At 47.8% G+C, this 16,214-nt stretch overlaps 1 long non-coding RNA gene across 2 annotated transcripts in view; it reads right to left on the reverse strand.

Annotated features, from left to right (window-relative positions):
* Positions 1–287: 287 nt before the first annotated feature.
* The window catches only part of LOC143783447 (uncharacterized), a 47,252-nt gene continuing 31,325 nt past the window's right edge, over positions 288–16,214 (reverse strand). For both annotated transcript variants that reach the window (XR_013217176.1, XR_013217175.1), the window contains one exon: positions 288–799. This is a non-coding gene — a long non-coding RNA (uncharacterized LOC143783447). The remainder of the gene's footprint in view (positions 800–16,214) is intronic.

Consider the following 16,214-nt stretch of genomic DNA (forward strand, 5'->3'; position numbering starts at 1 on the left):
TTCCAAACACAACCCTCATATACAGGTTCAATAACGTATTAAGGACACACAAAGAGCTTTTAGGCTTAGAGCAGCTCGAGTCGAACTTGTCACATTACGGGAGGTCATCGGAGGTAACATAAAGGTTGTTAGAGGAAACTCTTCAAGCTGCAATGACAAAATGTTGTGAAAAATGTCTGGCGCGGACTTCATACTATGACTCTCTGTGCAAAATAAAGACACAAAAGGCTTCCTTCACAAAAAAAATGATTTTAATGAATTTTTGGGATTTTTTTTTAATTCAGATATTTTATATGCATTTTTAATACCTGTAGAAAAACCTTTACAATGTACACATCTACAGCATACTGGATTTTGAAAAACAAAACATAATGACTCACACCAATGTAATTATGCTACCAAAACATAGAAATAGTTGTTTCATACACTAGTCTTAAAGTGAAGCTAGCTAGCATAAGATATGACAAATTTATTGAAGGGGTTGTCCAGGACCTTTATATCCTTATTATACAGTAGCTCATCAATATTAGATGAGTCCAACACCCCCACAGATCAGCTGTTTGTAGCAAGATATACATAATGTGCAAAGACAGAACAACATTGCCCTATACACAGGGCCGGTTTTAGGCAAAGTGGGGCCCTGGGCAAAGTTTAAAATGGGGCCCCAAATGCTAACATATTGCACATCATACAGAAGCATTTCGGTTGTATTTACATGCGCTGATCTCAGGCTGCTAAACGAGTGTGATCGACAATACTGAAGTTGTTGGACGTTTGTTTCCCGGCCTCTTTCCACCATCTGAGAAAGAATGAAGGGGACAGAACGATCACTAATAGATCACTAACAGATCACCATACAGTATCATGTTATCAGCAGCACTACAGTTTACACCAGCAATGTGCTGCTGAGAACAAGGATTTTTATTCCGGCATAAACAATCCAATCACCCAATGAATATGCAGCATTTTGCTTGTTTAGTATAATACACCCCATAGTCCTCCATATATTATAATGTGCCCCATAGTCCTCCATATAGTATAATACACTCCTCATAGTCCTCCATATAGTATTATACACTTCCCATAGTCCTCCATATAGTATAATACACTCCTCATAGTCCTCCATATATTAAAATATACTCCTCAGTCCTCCATATAGCATAATACACTCTTCACAGTGCTCCATATAGTCATCCATGTAGTACAATTCACTTCCCATAGTATAATGCACCCCATAGTTCTTCATATAGTATAATGTATTCCCCATAGTCCTCGATACAGTATAATTCAGCCCACATATAGAATAATGCAGCCACCACCCCACAGAGTATAATGCAGCCACCCCACAGAGTATAATGCAGCCACCCCAGAGTATAATGTAACCCCCCCACAGAGTATAATGTAACCTCCCCATAGAATATAATGCAGCCCCCATATAGTATAATGTAGCCCCTCATAGAGTATGATGCAATCACCCCTCATAGAATATAAATATAATACAGCACCCCCATAGAATATAATGTAGCCCCAAACAGGATATAATACAGCCCACCTCCCCATAGAATATAATGTAGCCCCATCAAAGGGTATGATGCAATCATCCCTCATAAAATCTAATAAAGCCCCCACAGAATATAATGCAGCCTCCTCCATAGAATATAATGTATAATGTACCCCCAAATATATAACACAGACACATAGTATATAACACAGCCTCCCCCATAGAATATAATATACCCCCATAGTATATAGCACAGCCCACATAGTAGTATATAGCACAGCCACGTAGTATATAGCACAGCCCACACAGTAGTATATAGCACAGCCCACACAGTAGTATATAGCACAGCCCACACAGTAGTATATGCAACAGCACACACAGTAATATAAAGCACTGCCCACACAGTAGTATACAGCACTGCCCACAGTAGTATACAGCACTGCTACCCATACAGTAGTATACAGCACAGTCCACAGTAGTATACAGCACAGCCCACAGTAGTATACAGCACAGCCCACAGTAGTATACAGCACAGCCCACAGTAGTATACAGCACTGCCCACAGTAGTATACAACACAGCCCACAGTAGTATACAGCACTGCCCACAGTAGTATACAGCACTGCCCACAGTATACAGCACAGCCCACAGTAGTATACAGAACTGCACACAGTAGTATACAGCACTGCTGCCCATACAGTAGTATACAGCACAGCCCACATCCCCCCTTCCCTCCCCTCCCCGCCTCTCTCCTCCCGAGAATGGCCGCACAGTCCAGTAAAAAAATAAATAAACACAAGCTCCTTACCTCTCCCCGAGCCCGCGCTGCTCCCTACTCCTATGTCGGCGGCTGCCGCTGCACTGCCTAACACACAGTGAGTGCGCGATGACGCTCACCCGCAGTGTCAGAGGCAGAGCGGGGAATGATGGGAGAGGGAGCGTCAGGTGACGCTCTCTCCTCCATCATTGCATTGAACTGTACCGGCAGACGCCGGTATAGTTCAATGCGGCGGGGGAGTCGGTGCTGGCGGCAGGCGGGCCCCCCTGCCTCACAGGGGCCCCATAGCAGCTGCGTGACTTGCCGCTAGCTGGGGGCCCCTGGGGGAGCGGGGGCCCCAGGCAGCTGCCTGGTCTGCCTGCCCCTAACGCCGGCCCTGCCTATACACGGTTTAGTGGTCATTTTTGTATAATTGCACTCATCCCCTAATGCAGCGTTCCCCAAGTCCGGTCCTCAAGAGCCACCAACAGGTCATGTTTTCAGGATTTCCTTAGTATTGCACAGGTGATGGAATTATTGCCTGTCCAGGTGATGCAATTATCACCTGTGCAATACTAAGGAAATCCTGAAAACATGACCTGTTGGTGGCTTTTGAGGACCGGACTTGGGGAACACTGCCCTAATGAAATGAATGGGAGCTAATCTGGCAGTTCCAAGAATGGGCGCTACACAGTATATACAGCTACTCAACATCCGGCCGGTGCTGGAGCTGAAAGCAGTTGATCATGGGTGTGCCATTTATCAAACTTCATAGATCTGATATTGATGACCTATCCTAAGGATAAGTCATCAATATATAAGTATAGGAGCTGTACGCCTTTTTATGAGTTTGGAGCATCTGCGAATGGCTGTCCCACAAACGGAAAACTACATTTCAAAAAGGGATATGAGAGCAGTAGGCAAAGATGTACAAATCAGATGGAGCAAAGGTCAAGCCACCAGAGTTAGGTCATAAATAGTGTGAGGAGCTGCCCTTAGACTGAAGACTATTGGACCAATGGACGTAGAGCGGAGTCCACTGCTTTAAAGTATGCAAATGGAACGCCTGCCAGGGCCGTGGGGTACTCTGTACCGGGTCCGGTACTTAAAGGGGATGTCACAGTGGCTGCGACCTGGTCCGTGGCCCTGGGCGTCCAAATAAAGGGAAAGGTCTTTTAAGGGTTTAATAAAGTTTGTGTTTGTGATGCCACCTGTGGAATTTGGTCTGAGGGGACCGACGCTGCTTAAAGGGGTCCACTGGGGTGATGTTATGGCAGCTAGATGGTATAACTTCCCACAGGTGAAGTAGGTCCCCAGGGCTCCCGGTGTGTAGCCGGTGATGGTGGGTAGTGTATAAAGAAATGGAGGACACAGGTTTGCAGTCTCTTTATGTAGTTTACTGGAGACTTCGGGCATCCACAGTCCAGGGCACCAGATCACAGGTACAGGCAGGGTCCTGCCAGATTGGAAGCAAGTTCAGAGTCCCCTTTACCAGGTGGAGCTAGAAGCCTTCCTACCAGCGCTTTTGATATAGGCTCTTGCTACCTGTGGCTTCAATCAAGGTCTCTGGAAGTTACAGCGCTACCTCTCCTGCAAGTGTCTCGCCCCGTAACAGCGCTTATTCCTCACATTTCCAGGCGTATTAAGGCGCTTACTTCTCCCGGGCAGTCTGACGCTGACACCTGTGTGGGTCCATACAGGTTATTTGTGGCTTCCAGTACTTCGAAAACTGTTTCTGATGAAGGTCTTGTGATTAGATCGAAAACGTTTAAATTTTTTAACTGGATGCACTTAATAAATGAATTGTTCACCTTTCATCGTTGCATATAAGATCGCCTGAGTGCCAAGTAATTTATTGCTAATATATGACGGGTTGGATACCTAACTTGTGCACCTCCAAGAAGCCCTGAGTGCCGTGTTCACTACTTCTTCAATCAAGGTCCTCACAGTTCTCTCTGTCCTCCATAAAGGTGGGACACAAACCCGTATGACAGGTGACTCGAGCCTTTTCACAGGGTCTCTATCACGACCCGGGCTCTATGTATCACTGTGTCTCCTGGGTATTAGGGCGGACAGGTTACGTATAATAATCCACCTGTCCTGGCGGTTTCTGCCGTGCCTCCTAGAGTTTGACACAACCTCGGTCTTCCTGCTACTGGGAATCTGCGCTCCACAGGGAGATAGCCCATACGCTGCTGCCCTCCCCTGGTGTCACTCTCCTGTGCTTCGCTCTCCTGCACGCTTACTATACGCTGTTCTTTCTTCTCTGTTTCTCTGTCCAGGAGCTGCAGCACCTCTGGCTGCACGGCCCCTCAAACATCTCTCTTCTTTCCTCTTCCCGTCAGGAGCTGCAGACCCCTATGTCTGCTCAGCTATTCTCCTATCGTACCAGCTCCGCCTCAGCTGAAGTTCCGTGACAAGCTCCTCTCTGACTTTTTTCCAACTCTCCTTCTGGCCTCAGACTGCTCCAGTCTGCTGTCTGGCCTTCCCTCCCTGCTCTGTCCCTCTGACAGACTACTCACTCACTCTGCTCTGTCCCTCTGACAGACTGACTTTCCCTCCAGACCACAATGTATATTTAGGGAAGCTCCCCATAAATCGGGTTTAGAGCTCCCCCTTCTGGCCTGGAGTGTGAACATGTTGTATGCTTGTGTTTACCTGGTGAAAGAGATCTTCCTTCACTTCCAAGCGTGACATCGCTCTCTCCATGAGGAAAGCATTGCCACTGTGACAACCAGGACCCTGGGGTGTCACACAGACTTTTTCCAGCATGTAGCACCAGTTATGTTGATGTTAGTGTTGTGTTTTATTAGAGATTTGCTTACTCGTTGGTTTAAGGTGCACAAATCTCTCCTGGAAAGTGTTCAGTCTCAGGAATCCATGTTTCCATTCAGTGACAGTAAGCAGAGGAAGACATGCGGGATGGATCTTATGTTATCAGGTACAGCAATCATTCCATTACTTTCGTTAGTGTCTCACGGGCCTCAATTTAAGCCATTGATCTCCCAGTCACTAGTCCCATTATGTGGATGGGGATAGTAGACCCAGTGAAGCCGTCACCACAGGGGGTCTCACAGAAAGTCCCAGGTGATGGGACTCGGCCTCATTAGAATATGGAGGAGCATAGGCTGTGACTATATCGAAGGGAGATACAAAAGCTGTGGGCCAACCAAAAGTTGGGAGATTGGCATTACATTGTGGCCATCTACCCACAGTTGCTGTAAGTTCGTGGACAGAAGAAATAAACTGTTTGCATCGTTAACATGCCTGGGTGATTAATACAACCCACAACCTCAGATCTTCACAAGCAGTGATCAGAATGGAAAGACAAGCTCAAAGAAACAAGTCAGATAATAAACTTAGAAAGGAAGAAAAATCATACATTGGTAGAATAGGAACCATATCAGGTCCAGAATTTTGTGGGCTAGCCTGGGACACAGTTATTTGCTGAAGTAAGGGGCACTTAGCATGGTTTGTAATATTATGAAGCCAATAGCTGATATACAGTTGTAGCGCCCCCCACTGCCGCAGGGCCGAGGGGTACCCGGTACCGGGCCTCTGAGTCTCTGCTCTGGGGTTGTCACGGTGGCTAGACCCGGTCCGTGACCCTGCTGAGGGGCGCACAATAAAAGATGGTGGTATGGTGCTGATGTTATGGTGCGGTGTAGTGCCGGTCGCAGTCAATAACGAGGACACCAGGTTGCAGTCTCTTTACCTCTTTACTGAAGGTCTCAAAGTCCTCAATCCGGAATACGGTTAACCAGGCTGCGCAAGTCCGGCCGGTCCGATGGCACCTCCAGAGTTCCCTTTGCAGGTGGAAATCTGTGCCTTCCTGCTAGCGCTATGTGTTGTGGTCCTCCCCTGCTGAGCTTACGGGATAGTCCCCACAACTGTTGTGTCTGTTTCTCGTGTTCCCTCACAACTCGATTAGATGATCTTCTGCTAATCTTCCGTCCCTCCCAGATGTTATGGTTGGGACGCACCCGTATGACGGGTAGGCTCGGAGCTCTTCCGGGACCCTAGAGTCGCCCCTCTCCAAAGGTTGCCCCCTATGTCTGCGTAGGTGATTTAGGTGAGACAGCCCGCCTATGACTGACTGTCCTGCCGTTGGTTTGAAGTATGGCTTAGAGCTCTGTACCTCCTCGGCGTTCCGGCCGCCGGTAGTTTACGCCTCAGTAGGATGTCGCCTCGATCTTTCAGCACGACTCCTACTGGTATTCTCCCTCTTGCTTTGATCTCGTTTCTCACTCAGCACAATAAATCCCGCTTCTTGTCCTTTCTTAGGGCACCGCCGCTATGAAGTGCAGGCGTGGTCCCGTAGCTTTCTCTCTGTTTGCCAGGCCTCTGTCAGGATCCCACCCCTGACAGGGACCCTACCGAATCTTCCCCTACAACACCCTCTGCCACAAGGTGTTGCCTGGTTCCAACCCAGTCAGCGTTCTCTCTAACTTCCTGCCTGACCCCCAGTTTTACCAGTATGTGAGGAGTGGCCTAATGAATAGTACCCTTAGCTCCCCCTGGAGGCCCGACTGTGAAATGTATTGGTGTATGTGATACCTGGTCAGATGAACTCCTTCAGTGCCATCAGACGTACCATAGCCCCCCTTAGCGGCGGAGCCACAGTACTGCAACGACCAGGACTCTGGGGCGCTGCACTCCCCCCCCGGTTAAATCAAGTACTCCTGGACTGGGAAGAAAACAACAATACATGTCAGCAAAAAGACATACAATTTTTGAAAATGCAAGTACAAGTCAACTTTTTAACTTCCCTTTATGGGAGGTGAGGACACTTGAACGTTACAAACATGGTTAAATACTTTTAAATAACTTCACTATAAATAACTTTTCTTACCCAACCGGGTATTCTACTGAGTGCAAATTCTGAACAATATTTTAACATTGCCTTTAAGGACGTACTCGCTAAATCCACTAAAGACCTTCTTATATCACATATAAGGCTAATTAACTTTTATGCATTCTCCTACTTTACGTCTGCAGGACCGCCTGTCCTAACTGCTCCAGGCCTGCTGCCTCTCCTTTCTTTTACAGGACCGCCCCATTCTGCCCGAGCCTACTGTCCTTCCACTACTATACACAGTATAGAACATGTTTTTCTTTCAGTTTGAGATCATTGAGCCATCTCTATATGGCTCCTAAGAGGACTCACCACTAACGCCTACGGGTTCACTTCCTGTCCTCATTCTTCTATTAACATTATTGAACATTTCTTACAATCAACTAATTGGTTACATTTAACTTTCACATATCAACATCATCAATACTTTCTTTTCAGGACATTATTGCCATTCAACCATCTTAAGGCAACACTGTTCATAAGTGCAGGATGCGAACATCCCCTTTAAGAGGGGACCAAGTCTCTATGAGGTAGTGCAACTTTTCAAGCTGCAAGTCCGTATGCAGCAAGGACTCCAGTGCAGGTTCCAAGAACCGTATCTTCGCAAAGAGTCCGTTTTTTATGTAAAACCAGTAGAGAGCACCTTTAAGAAGGTGCAAACTATATACAAGAAGTTTGTATCATGCATTGTTCATGATTCAGCAGTTCTTTGATAACTTGTGCAACACGTAGAAAACAAACAAAAACAATAGGGATCCCGGGTCAACAAAGGGATCCCTTTAAGAGTAACCCTAGACGGGTTCTAGCAGCAAAAAGCAGGGAAACAAGCAGTTAACTATTTACATACTCGTGGTTCCGAGGTTTAGTTGGACGGCTTCCAGGGCTGCACCTGGCACTTAACCCTTCTTGGCCTGGGAGAAGTGAGGTCCAGGGTTACACCCAGTGCTGGACAAACGCCGTTAATCCGTCTTTCATATACGGTTAAATCATGCGCAGCGATGGAGGTCTGCACAGCTTGAGTAGGGGCATTTGCTGCGGCAGAGGTAGCAGCTGCTGCAAGATCAGTCACTGGAACGGAGTCAGCAGCTGTGGCACTAGCAGTCACTGCAGTGGTGTCGGTCGTCAGGGCAGGGGCGTCCTTCATACCTGCTTCAGATGCGATTCCTCCGGTGCCGATCTGCTCTGTCTCCGCTGGGATCTGGAACGCTGGTTGCAGGGCCTTGCGCTGCGGCGTTGTCATCTCCGTTTGCAGCATCTTGCTTTCCGGCAGGGCCTTGCTTTCTGGCTTCGGAGCGCTGGAACTTCTTTCTTGCTCCGGACCAGACGAGGCTGCCGACAGATGTCTGGTGAGGCTCCCGTTGATGGTCTTCTTCCACCCGGCCTCGGTGCTCAGCTGCGTTCGCAGGAGTTGGTGGATCAGCTCGTCCGCTCCGGTCTGCAGGAGGTCAGCGTCAACTGTGGAGGTCTGGCTGCGGTGCCCCTCCGGGTAGCTGGGGGAGTCCTCTGCTCCTTCCCCACGCTCCGACTCCGGGTGGCTCGCCATGGCGTCCTCCATGTCGCTGACTCCTTCTTCCTGGTCCTTTTCCCGCTCTCTCCTTCGTGGGCGGTTTTGTTTTCGTTGTCTCCGCCCCCCATTGAGAATCAGGAGGCGGATCTGGGCTGCTGACGGACACGTCCTCACGGTGCAGAAATATTTAGACTGGGCGGCCATTGTCGTTCGCGCTCTCCAGCTTGTCTACGCCCACTCCACGCCCCTCTTCTTCTCCTGCGCTCTCCTCAGCGCTGTAATGGCGGCGGATTTTGGTGGCAAATGACACAGCACAGTCCTTGTAATAAGTCACAGTCCAAGTATAATAAATCACAGTTCCAAGGCACACATGACCTGATTCCTCAGGCTTAAGTAGATCCTGTTCGTGACGCCAAGTTGTAGCGCCCCCCACTGCCGGAGGGCCGAGGGGTACCCGGTACCGGGCCTCTGAGTCTCTGCTCTGGGGTTGTCACGGTGGCTAGACCCGGTCCGTGACCCTGCTGAGGGGCGCACAATAAAAGATGGTGGTATGGTGCTGATGTTATGGTGCGGTGTAGTGCCGGTCGCAGTCAATAACGAGGACACCAGGTTGCAGTCTCTTTACCTCTTTACTGAAGGTCTCAAAGTCCTCAATCCGGAATACGGTTAACCAGGCTGCGCAAGTCCGGCCGGTCCGATGGCACCTCCAGAGTTCCCTTTGCAGGTGGAAATCTGTGCCTTCCTGCTAGCGCTATGTGTTGTGGTCCTCCCCTGCTGAGCTTACGGTATAGTCCCCACAACTGTTGTGTCTGTTTCTCGTGTTCCCTCACAACTCGATTAGATGATCTTCTGCTAATCTTCCGTCCCTCCCAGATGTTATGGTTGGGACGCACCCGTATGACGGGTAGGCTCGGAGCTCTTCCGGGACCCTAGAGTCGACCCTCTCCAAAGGTTGCCCCCTATGTCTGCGTAGGTGATTTAGGTGAGACAGCCCGCCTATGACTGACTGTCCTGCCGTTGGTTTGAAGTATGGCTTAGAGCTCTGTACCTCCTCGGCGTTCCGGCCGCCGGTAGTTTACGCCTCAGTAGGATGTTGCCTCGATCTTTCAGCACGACTCCTACTGGTATTCTCCCTCTTGCTTTGATCTCGTTTCTCACTCAGCACAATAAATCCCGCTTCTTGTCCTTTCTTAGGGCACCGCCGCTATGAAGTGCAGGCGCAGTCCCGTAGCTTTCTCTCTGTTTGCCAGGCCTCTGTCAGGATCCCACCCCTGACAGGGACCCTACCGAATCTTCCCCTACAACACCCTCTGCCACAAGGTGTTGCCTGGTTCCAACCCAGTCAGCGTTCTCTCTAACTTCCTGCCTGACCCCCAGTTTTACCAGTATGTGAGGAGTGGCCTAATGAATAGTACCCTTAGCTCCCCCTGGAGGCCCGACTGTGAAATGTATTGGTGTATGTGATACCTGGTCAGATGAACTCCTTCAGTGCCATCAGACGTACCATAGCCCCCCTTAGCGGTGGAGCCACAGTACTGCAACGACCAGGACTCTGGGGCGCTGCACATGGAACTAAGGGACAGAGCAGCATTGGGGGAAAGTAGTAATGGGAAGAGGAACACAGAGCACCCAGAGAGGCATAAGCTATCTTACATCTGCTGCACTGTTTTTGGATATTTTTACTCTTAGGCCTCATTCACATGTCCGTGTTTAAACTGTTTAAACATGTACATGAAAAATGGTACCGGTGTCATCAGAGTTTTGGATCAGTGTGTCATCAGTGTATAGTCCATGTGTTAATTTTTACCATCAGTGTCATCAGTGTTTTCCATGGATGGATAAATAAATTATAAAACTTCTCCTATCCTTTGCAATGTTAATCACAGACAGCACACAGATAGGACAGGGACTGCATACTGATGCCATCTATGTGCTGTACGTGTCCTCACAGACCCATAGACTTTTATTGGCACTTTTCATCTGTGATACTGGAAAAAGTGGGCCTGTCTCCATGCGAAAAAACAACTGAACTGGGGAGGTCCCTCACCTTCCACTCTCAGATCTCTCTAGATACAACATTTATGTGCAACACAGACGTCTGAACTGGGGAGGTCCCTCACCTTCCACTCTCAGATCTCTCTTGCAGTCAATTACAGTTTAAGTACTGGAATAATAGTAAGCAAAGTTGACTTAATGCATTGACAAAGTTGATTAAAAACAGCACTCCGAGTGCAGTAGGAGGAAGTCCTGCTCATATTGGCAATCCAAACTGCTGACCGACAATGGGATTCAAGTGCAAAGAACGCAGGACCGGCATGATTTGCAAGATAATTATTTCCATCTTAAATATTGACATAAGTCCATGAAATGTAAGACATGCAGGGTTTTTTATTAAAAAGGTGGACATCTTGTTGTCCATTCTGAGACACATACACTGAGTAGTGTGGAAATAAGTAGTAAAGAATAGTGAACCATTGACTTGTCTTGTTTATAACAGAGTGTCACATGTTTCTTGTCTGTGCTGGAGCTCTGGATCATGAATGATTGCCTGGCCGAGGAATGATAAAGATTGTAATGTTTTTCATCTGTTTCGCACATGACAGAATGCTTGCTGCAAGCCAAATGGATTCTAATTCCACTTATGTAATGAAAGCACAGTTAATAAAGAGGTCACTGATGAACAAAGCAAATTTTTAAAGAAAACTGAAATGTTATCAGCACATGGACTTCAACATGGTTACTGATGTTTACACACATCAGAAGGAAAACAGATTCCGATTCTGGAACGCAGCGCTGGAAACATTCACATTACTGTGGCTCGAAGACAACAATTTCATTAAATACGGAAAAATACTACAGGCTTTTATAAACAAGAATTTTGTAAATTCATCTGTAATAAATACATGTTAACTGGATGGGATTCTTTTGATCCTTCCTAGGTTGATTACATACTGTACACTATATGTACTAGTACACCTACACATTGCACCTACAGGAGCTTTTTTACCATCTCATTCTAAATAAATAGGAATAATGTGAAGATGGCCCCTCCTTTGCAACTAAGACAGCCTCCACTTTTCTGGAAAGGCTTTCTAAAAAAATTGCAGATTGTTTGTGGGAATTTTGCAGATTGATATAAAAGAACATTTGTGTGGTCTAACCAGCTTCATAGCATATGGTGGCTCACAAGATATTGTCCATTACACCAAAGCCTATGGAGGGCAAAATTTTGCATCACTCATATAATGCCTGCAAACTCTTTTCTTGAAGGAGTCACAGTGGTTACTCACCTGACGATGCCTATGCAGTTTATCATCAGCTGCTGCGCACTGCATAGGCAGTAATTGAGAAAGCAAAGTTCTAAGTATAATGAAGGGAGTTTTGTCATCTTGGTCACTGATTATGCACAGTGAAGCCATGGATGACAAATTCATCTTGACTGATGTGCCTGAGATGACAGTGGATGAGCAGCTCATGAAGGAAGATAGTATTGAATCATGTGCAGAGCAAGTGCTGCTTTTACCTTTTTACACTTTTTTAAGTATGGATAAAGGTTGGTTTAGGGGTAGGTTTAGTGCTAGGGTTAGGTTTAGGACTAGGGTTAGTGGTAGGATTATGACTAGAGATGACCGAACCTTTGAAGGTTCGGTTAGGCTATGTTCACCAAACTTCCCGATGTTCATCGAACATAACCAAACACCATTGAATTCAATGGGAGGCAAAGCCAAACACATAGACATCACCTTCAGGAGGGCCCAAAAATTGCCAAAACAGCTCAAATTAGGGGCAGACACCAGGAAAAGTGTCATCAATTGACCCATCAATGGCCCTGTAAATAAATAATTAAAAAGAAAATTTACATGGGTTGCCCTGTATTTTTGATAACCAGGAAAAACTGACAGCTGTGGGCTGCAACTCTCTCTGACCTTTCCTGGCATCTGTGCACTGCAGTACTTTGCTCTGCCCTCAACAGGGCAGATAAGTACTGCTGTGTAGGAGCGTGATTCCGGGGTCGCGCCATCCACATGAAGCAAGCAGGAGAACGGCATCACAAGAAGATGGGAGGTGCCGGACCAAGAAGAGCGACACCCATCGGACCGGACCACCCTGCAGGTGAGTATAATAAAAGTTATTTTTCTTCTCTTCCAGGTTGGGTTGGGGGCTTATACACAGTATTATAGAATGCTGTATATAAGCCCTGAAAAGGGGTGGCCGTAATTCATAACGGCCAAATCTTCTGACAGGTTTCTTTTAATAAAAAAAATAATAAACAACCATATTCCTCACCTGTCCAAAGTGAAGAGATAATCCATAATGTCCCATGACGATCCTGATGACTTTGTGACTGCTCTGCCTGGCAGCTGGCAACACACTGACAGGAGCATGTAATCAATCCTGCAGTGTGTAGCGCTGGTCTGCGGTGAGAAAGTTCACCAGAGTTCATCAGCTGCTGAGCAACGGTGATCTCACTTACGACACCTCTGCTGCCTGAGAACTTCCTCACGCAGCGGTGCCATATGTGAGGTAACCATGGCTCATCAGCTGATGAACTCCAATGACCTCATTTACGGCAGCTCAGCGCTACAAACTGCAGGAGTGATTACACGCTCCTGTCAGCGTGTCACCGGCTGCCAGGTAGAGCAGTTGCATCAGCGGATGTGACTGTTCTACAAGTGATTTGAATCATCATGGAACAGTATGGATTATGGCATATAGGTGGGAGATATGGTGGTTTATTATTTTTTCTCTTTTCCAGGTGACATGGGCATCGAGGATTAGGCGTTAAGGTGAGTATATGGTGCTTTTTTATTTCTTACAGAAGACAAGGGCTTCAGGGATTAGGTATATTGTGAGTATATACTGTGTTTTTTATTTTTATTTAAATATTTATTTTTTTATTTTAACTTTTTTTTATTTACTTTGAGCACAGGTGCCGCCTTATGACTACACCCATCAGCCACCACCTGCTCTTGCTGTTATCAGTGACAGCAGGCATAGGCTGATGGGAGTAGTAATTTCTTATCAGCCGATGCCTGTGACCTGCGGTAAGCTTTTTACCACGGGTCCCTGTTATAGCTGCAGGGTCACACTGACATCTGACAGCATGACCCCCGCAGCGCTCTGATGGTAACGATCTTGCAGGCGGTACCGCTAATGCCCCGAATCCTCCCCAGTTCCACACATTTTGATGGAGCTGCTTCAAAAGTAAAAAAACTCTGCATTGCTTTTCATAGAGTTGTGCTAGTATTCTGTATTCTAGCATGAAAGCTTTGATGAATTCCCCTGAAAGATTATGTCTGAAGATGTCTTTTTTTACAAACTGCTTCCATGGTGAGACAACCCCAAGTCTAATTGGTCTAGGTTTATTTGGCGAACATCCGATTTTGCTTGAGGAAGCCAGACAGGCATACATTATTATATGGCAGTTATTCAAATTAATATTTTTCCATGTAATACAAGAACAACTTAATTAGTAAATGGGAGCGCTGGGGTTGCTCCCTATACTATTACTATAATTTATGTCAGAATTTGCCATGTCACAGCTGGTGTAGATATCACCTTGTGGTACATATGTAGCGCCCCCACTGCCGCAGGGCCGAGGGGTACCCGGTACCAGGCCTCTGAGTCTCTGTTCTGGGGTTGTCACGGTGGCTAGACCCGGCCCGTGACCCTGCTGAGGGGCGTACAATGAAGGTGGAGGTATGGTGATGATGTTATGATGTGGTGCAGGTCGCAGTAAATAACGAGGACACCAGGTTGCAGTCTCTTTACCTCTTTACTGAAGGCTTCAGGATCCTCAGTCCGGAATACGGTTAACCAGGCTGCGCAAGTCCAGCCGATCCGATGGCACCTCCAGAGTTCCCTTTGCAGGTGGAAATCTGTGCCTACCTTCTAGCGCTTGTGTGTTGTGGTCCTCCTCTGCTGTGCTTACGGGATAGTCCCCACAACTGTTGTGTCTGTTTCTGAAGTTCCGTCACAACTCGATTATGATGTTCTGCTTCATCCCCCAGATGATATGGCTAGGACGCACCCGTATGACGGGTAGGCTCGGAGGTCTTCCGGGACCCTAGAGTTGCCCCTCTCCAAATGTTGCCCCCTATGTCTTCTTAGGTGATTTGAGTGAGACAGCCCGCCTATAACTGACTGTCCTGCCGTAGGTTTGAAGTAAGGCCTGGAGCTCAATACTTCCTCGGCGTTCCGGCCACCGGCTACGCGCCTCAGTAGGATGTTGCCTCGTCTTACAGCATGACTCCTACTGGTGTTTCTCCTTGTTGCATTGATCTCGTTTCTCACTCAGCACAATAAACCTCGCTTCTTTGCTTTCTTGGGGTACCGCCGCGATGAAGTGCCGGCGCGGTCCCGTAACGTTCTCTCTGTTCGCTAGGCCTCTGTCAGGATCCCACCCCTGACAGGGACCCCCCTGAATCTTCCCCTGCAACACCCTTTGCCACAGGATGTTGCCTGGTTCCAACCCAGTCAGCTTCTCTCCAACTTCCTACCTAACCCCCAGTTTTACCAGAGTGTGAGGAGTGGCCTAATACATAGTACCCTTAGCTCCCCCTGGAGGCCAGACTGTGAAGTGTATTGGTGTCTGTGATACCTGGTCAGGTGAACTCCTTCAGTGCCATCAGACGTACCATAGCCCCCCTTAGCGGCGGAGCATCAGTACTGCAACGACCAGGACTCTGGGGCGCTGCACATAGACCGGTTATCAAACTTTGGTTTGGATAAAACTCACCTTTGGGGACTTGTTTTTACAACTAAGGCCTCTTTCACACGTCAGTGTCTCCAGTACTTGTAGTGACAGTTTTCTCACGTACCGGAGACACTGACACACGTAGACACATTAGAATCTATGTGTTTCTGCACATGTGAGTGTTTTCACACGGGCCGTATGTCCGTGTGCAAAACACGTAGACATGTCTGTTTTTTTCCGGCAGCACGTACAGCAATACGTCCTGCACACGTGCACACGGAGAACAGTGTGCACTCTCCTCCATGTGCACGTACCGCCCGCAGGAGAGACAGTGCTACAGTAAGCACTGTCCCCCCTGCTGTGGTGCTGAAGGTGGCATTCATCTCTTCTCCCCCGCAGGAGAGAAGAGATGAAAGATCAAGTTTTTGTTATTTTTTGTGAAAAATAAAGTTTGCATGTGACCCCCGTCTCCCACCCCCAGTGCGCCGCCTGGCCCCTTGCAGAAGAAATACTCACCCAGCTCCCGCGATGTCTCCACTCTCCTCTCAGCGCTGGCCCCTTGTCCTGTGTGAGCGATCACGTGGGACCGCTCATTACAGTGAGGAATATGCGCATATTCCTCACTGTAATGAGCGGTCCCACGTGACCGCTCACACAGGACAGGCTGCCGGGGCTGAGAGGAGAGTGGAGACATCGCGGGAGCTGGGTGAGTATTTCTTCTGCAAGGGCCAGGCAGCGCACTGGGGGTGGGAGGCGGGGGTCACATGCAAACTTTATTTTTCACAAAAAAATAACAAAAACTTGATCTTTCATCTCTTCTCTCCTGCGGGGGAGAAGAGATGATGCCGCCTTCAGCACCACACAGGGGGGACAGCGCTTATTGTAGCGCTGTCTCTCCT

Source organism: Ranitomeya variabilis, chromosome 6, assembly GCF_051348905.1.
Source record: "Ranitomeya variabilis isolate aRanVar5 chromosome 6, aRanVar5.hap1, whole genome shotgun sequence".
In the NCBI taxonomy this organism is placed as follows: domain Eukaryota; kingdom Metazoa; phylum Chordata; class Amphibia; order Anura; family Dendrobatidae; genus Ranitomeya; species Ranitomeya variabilis.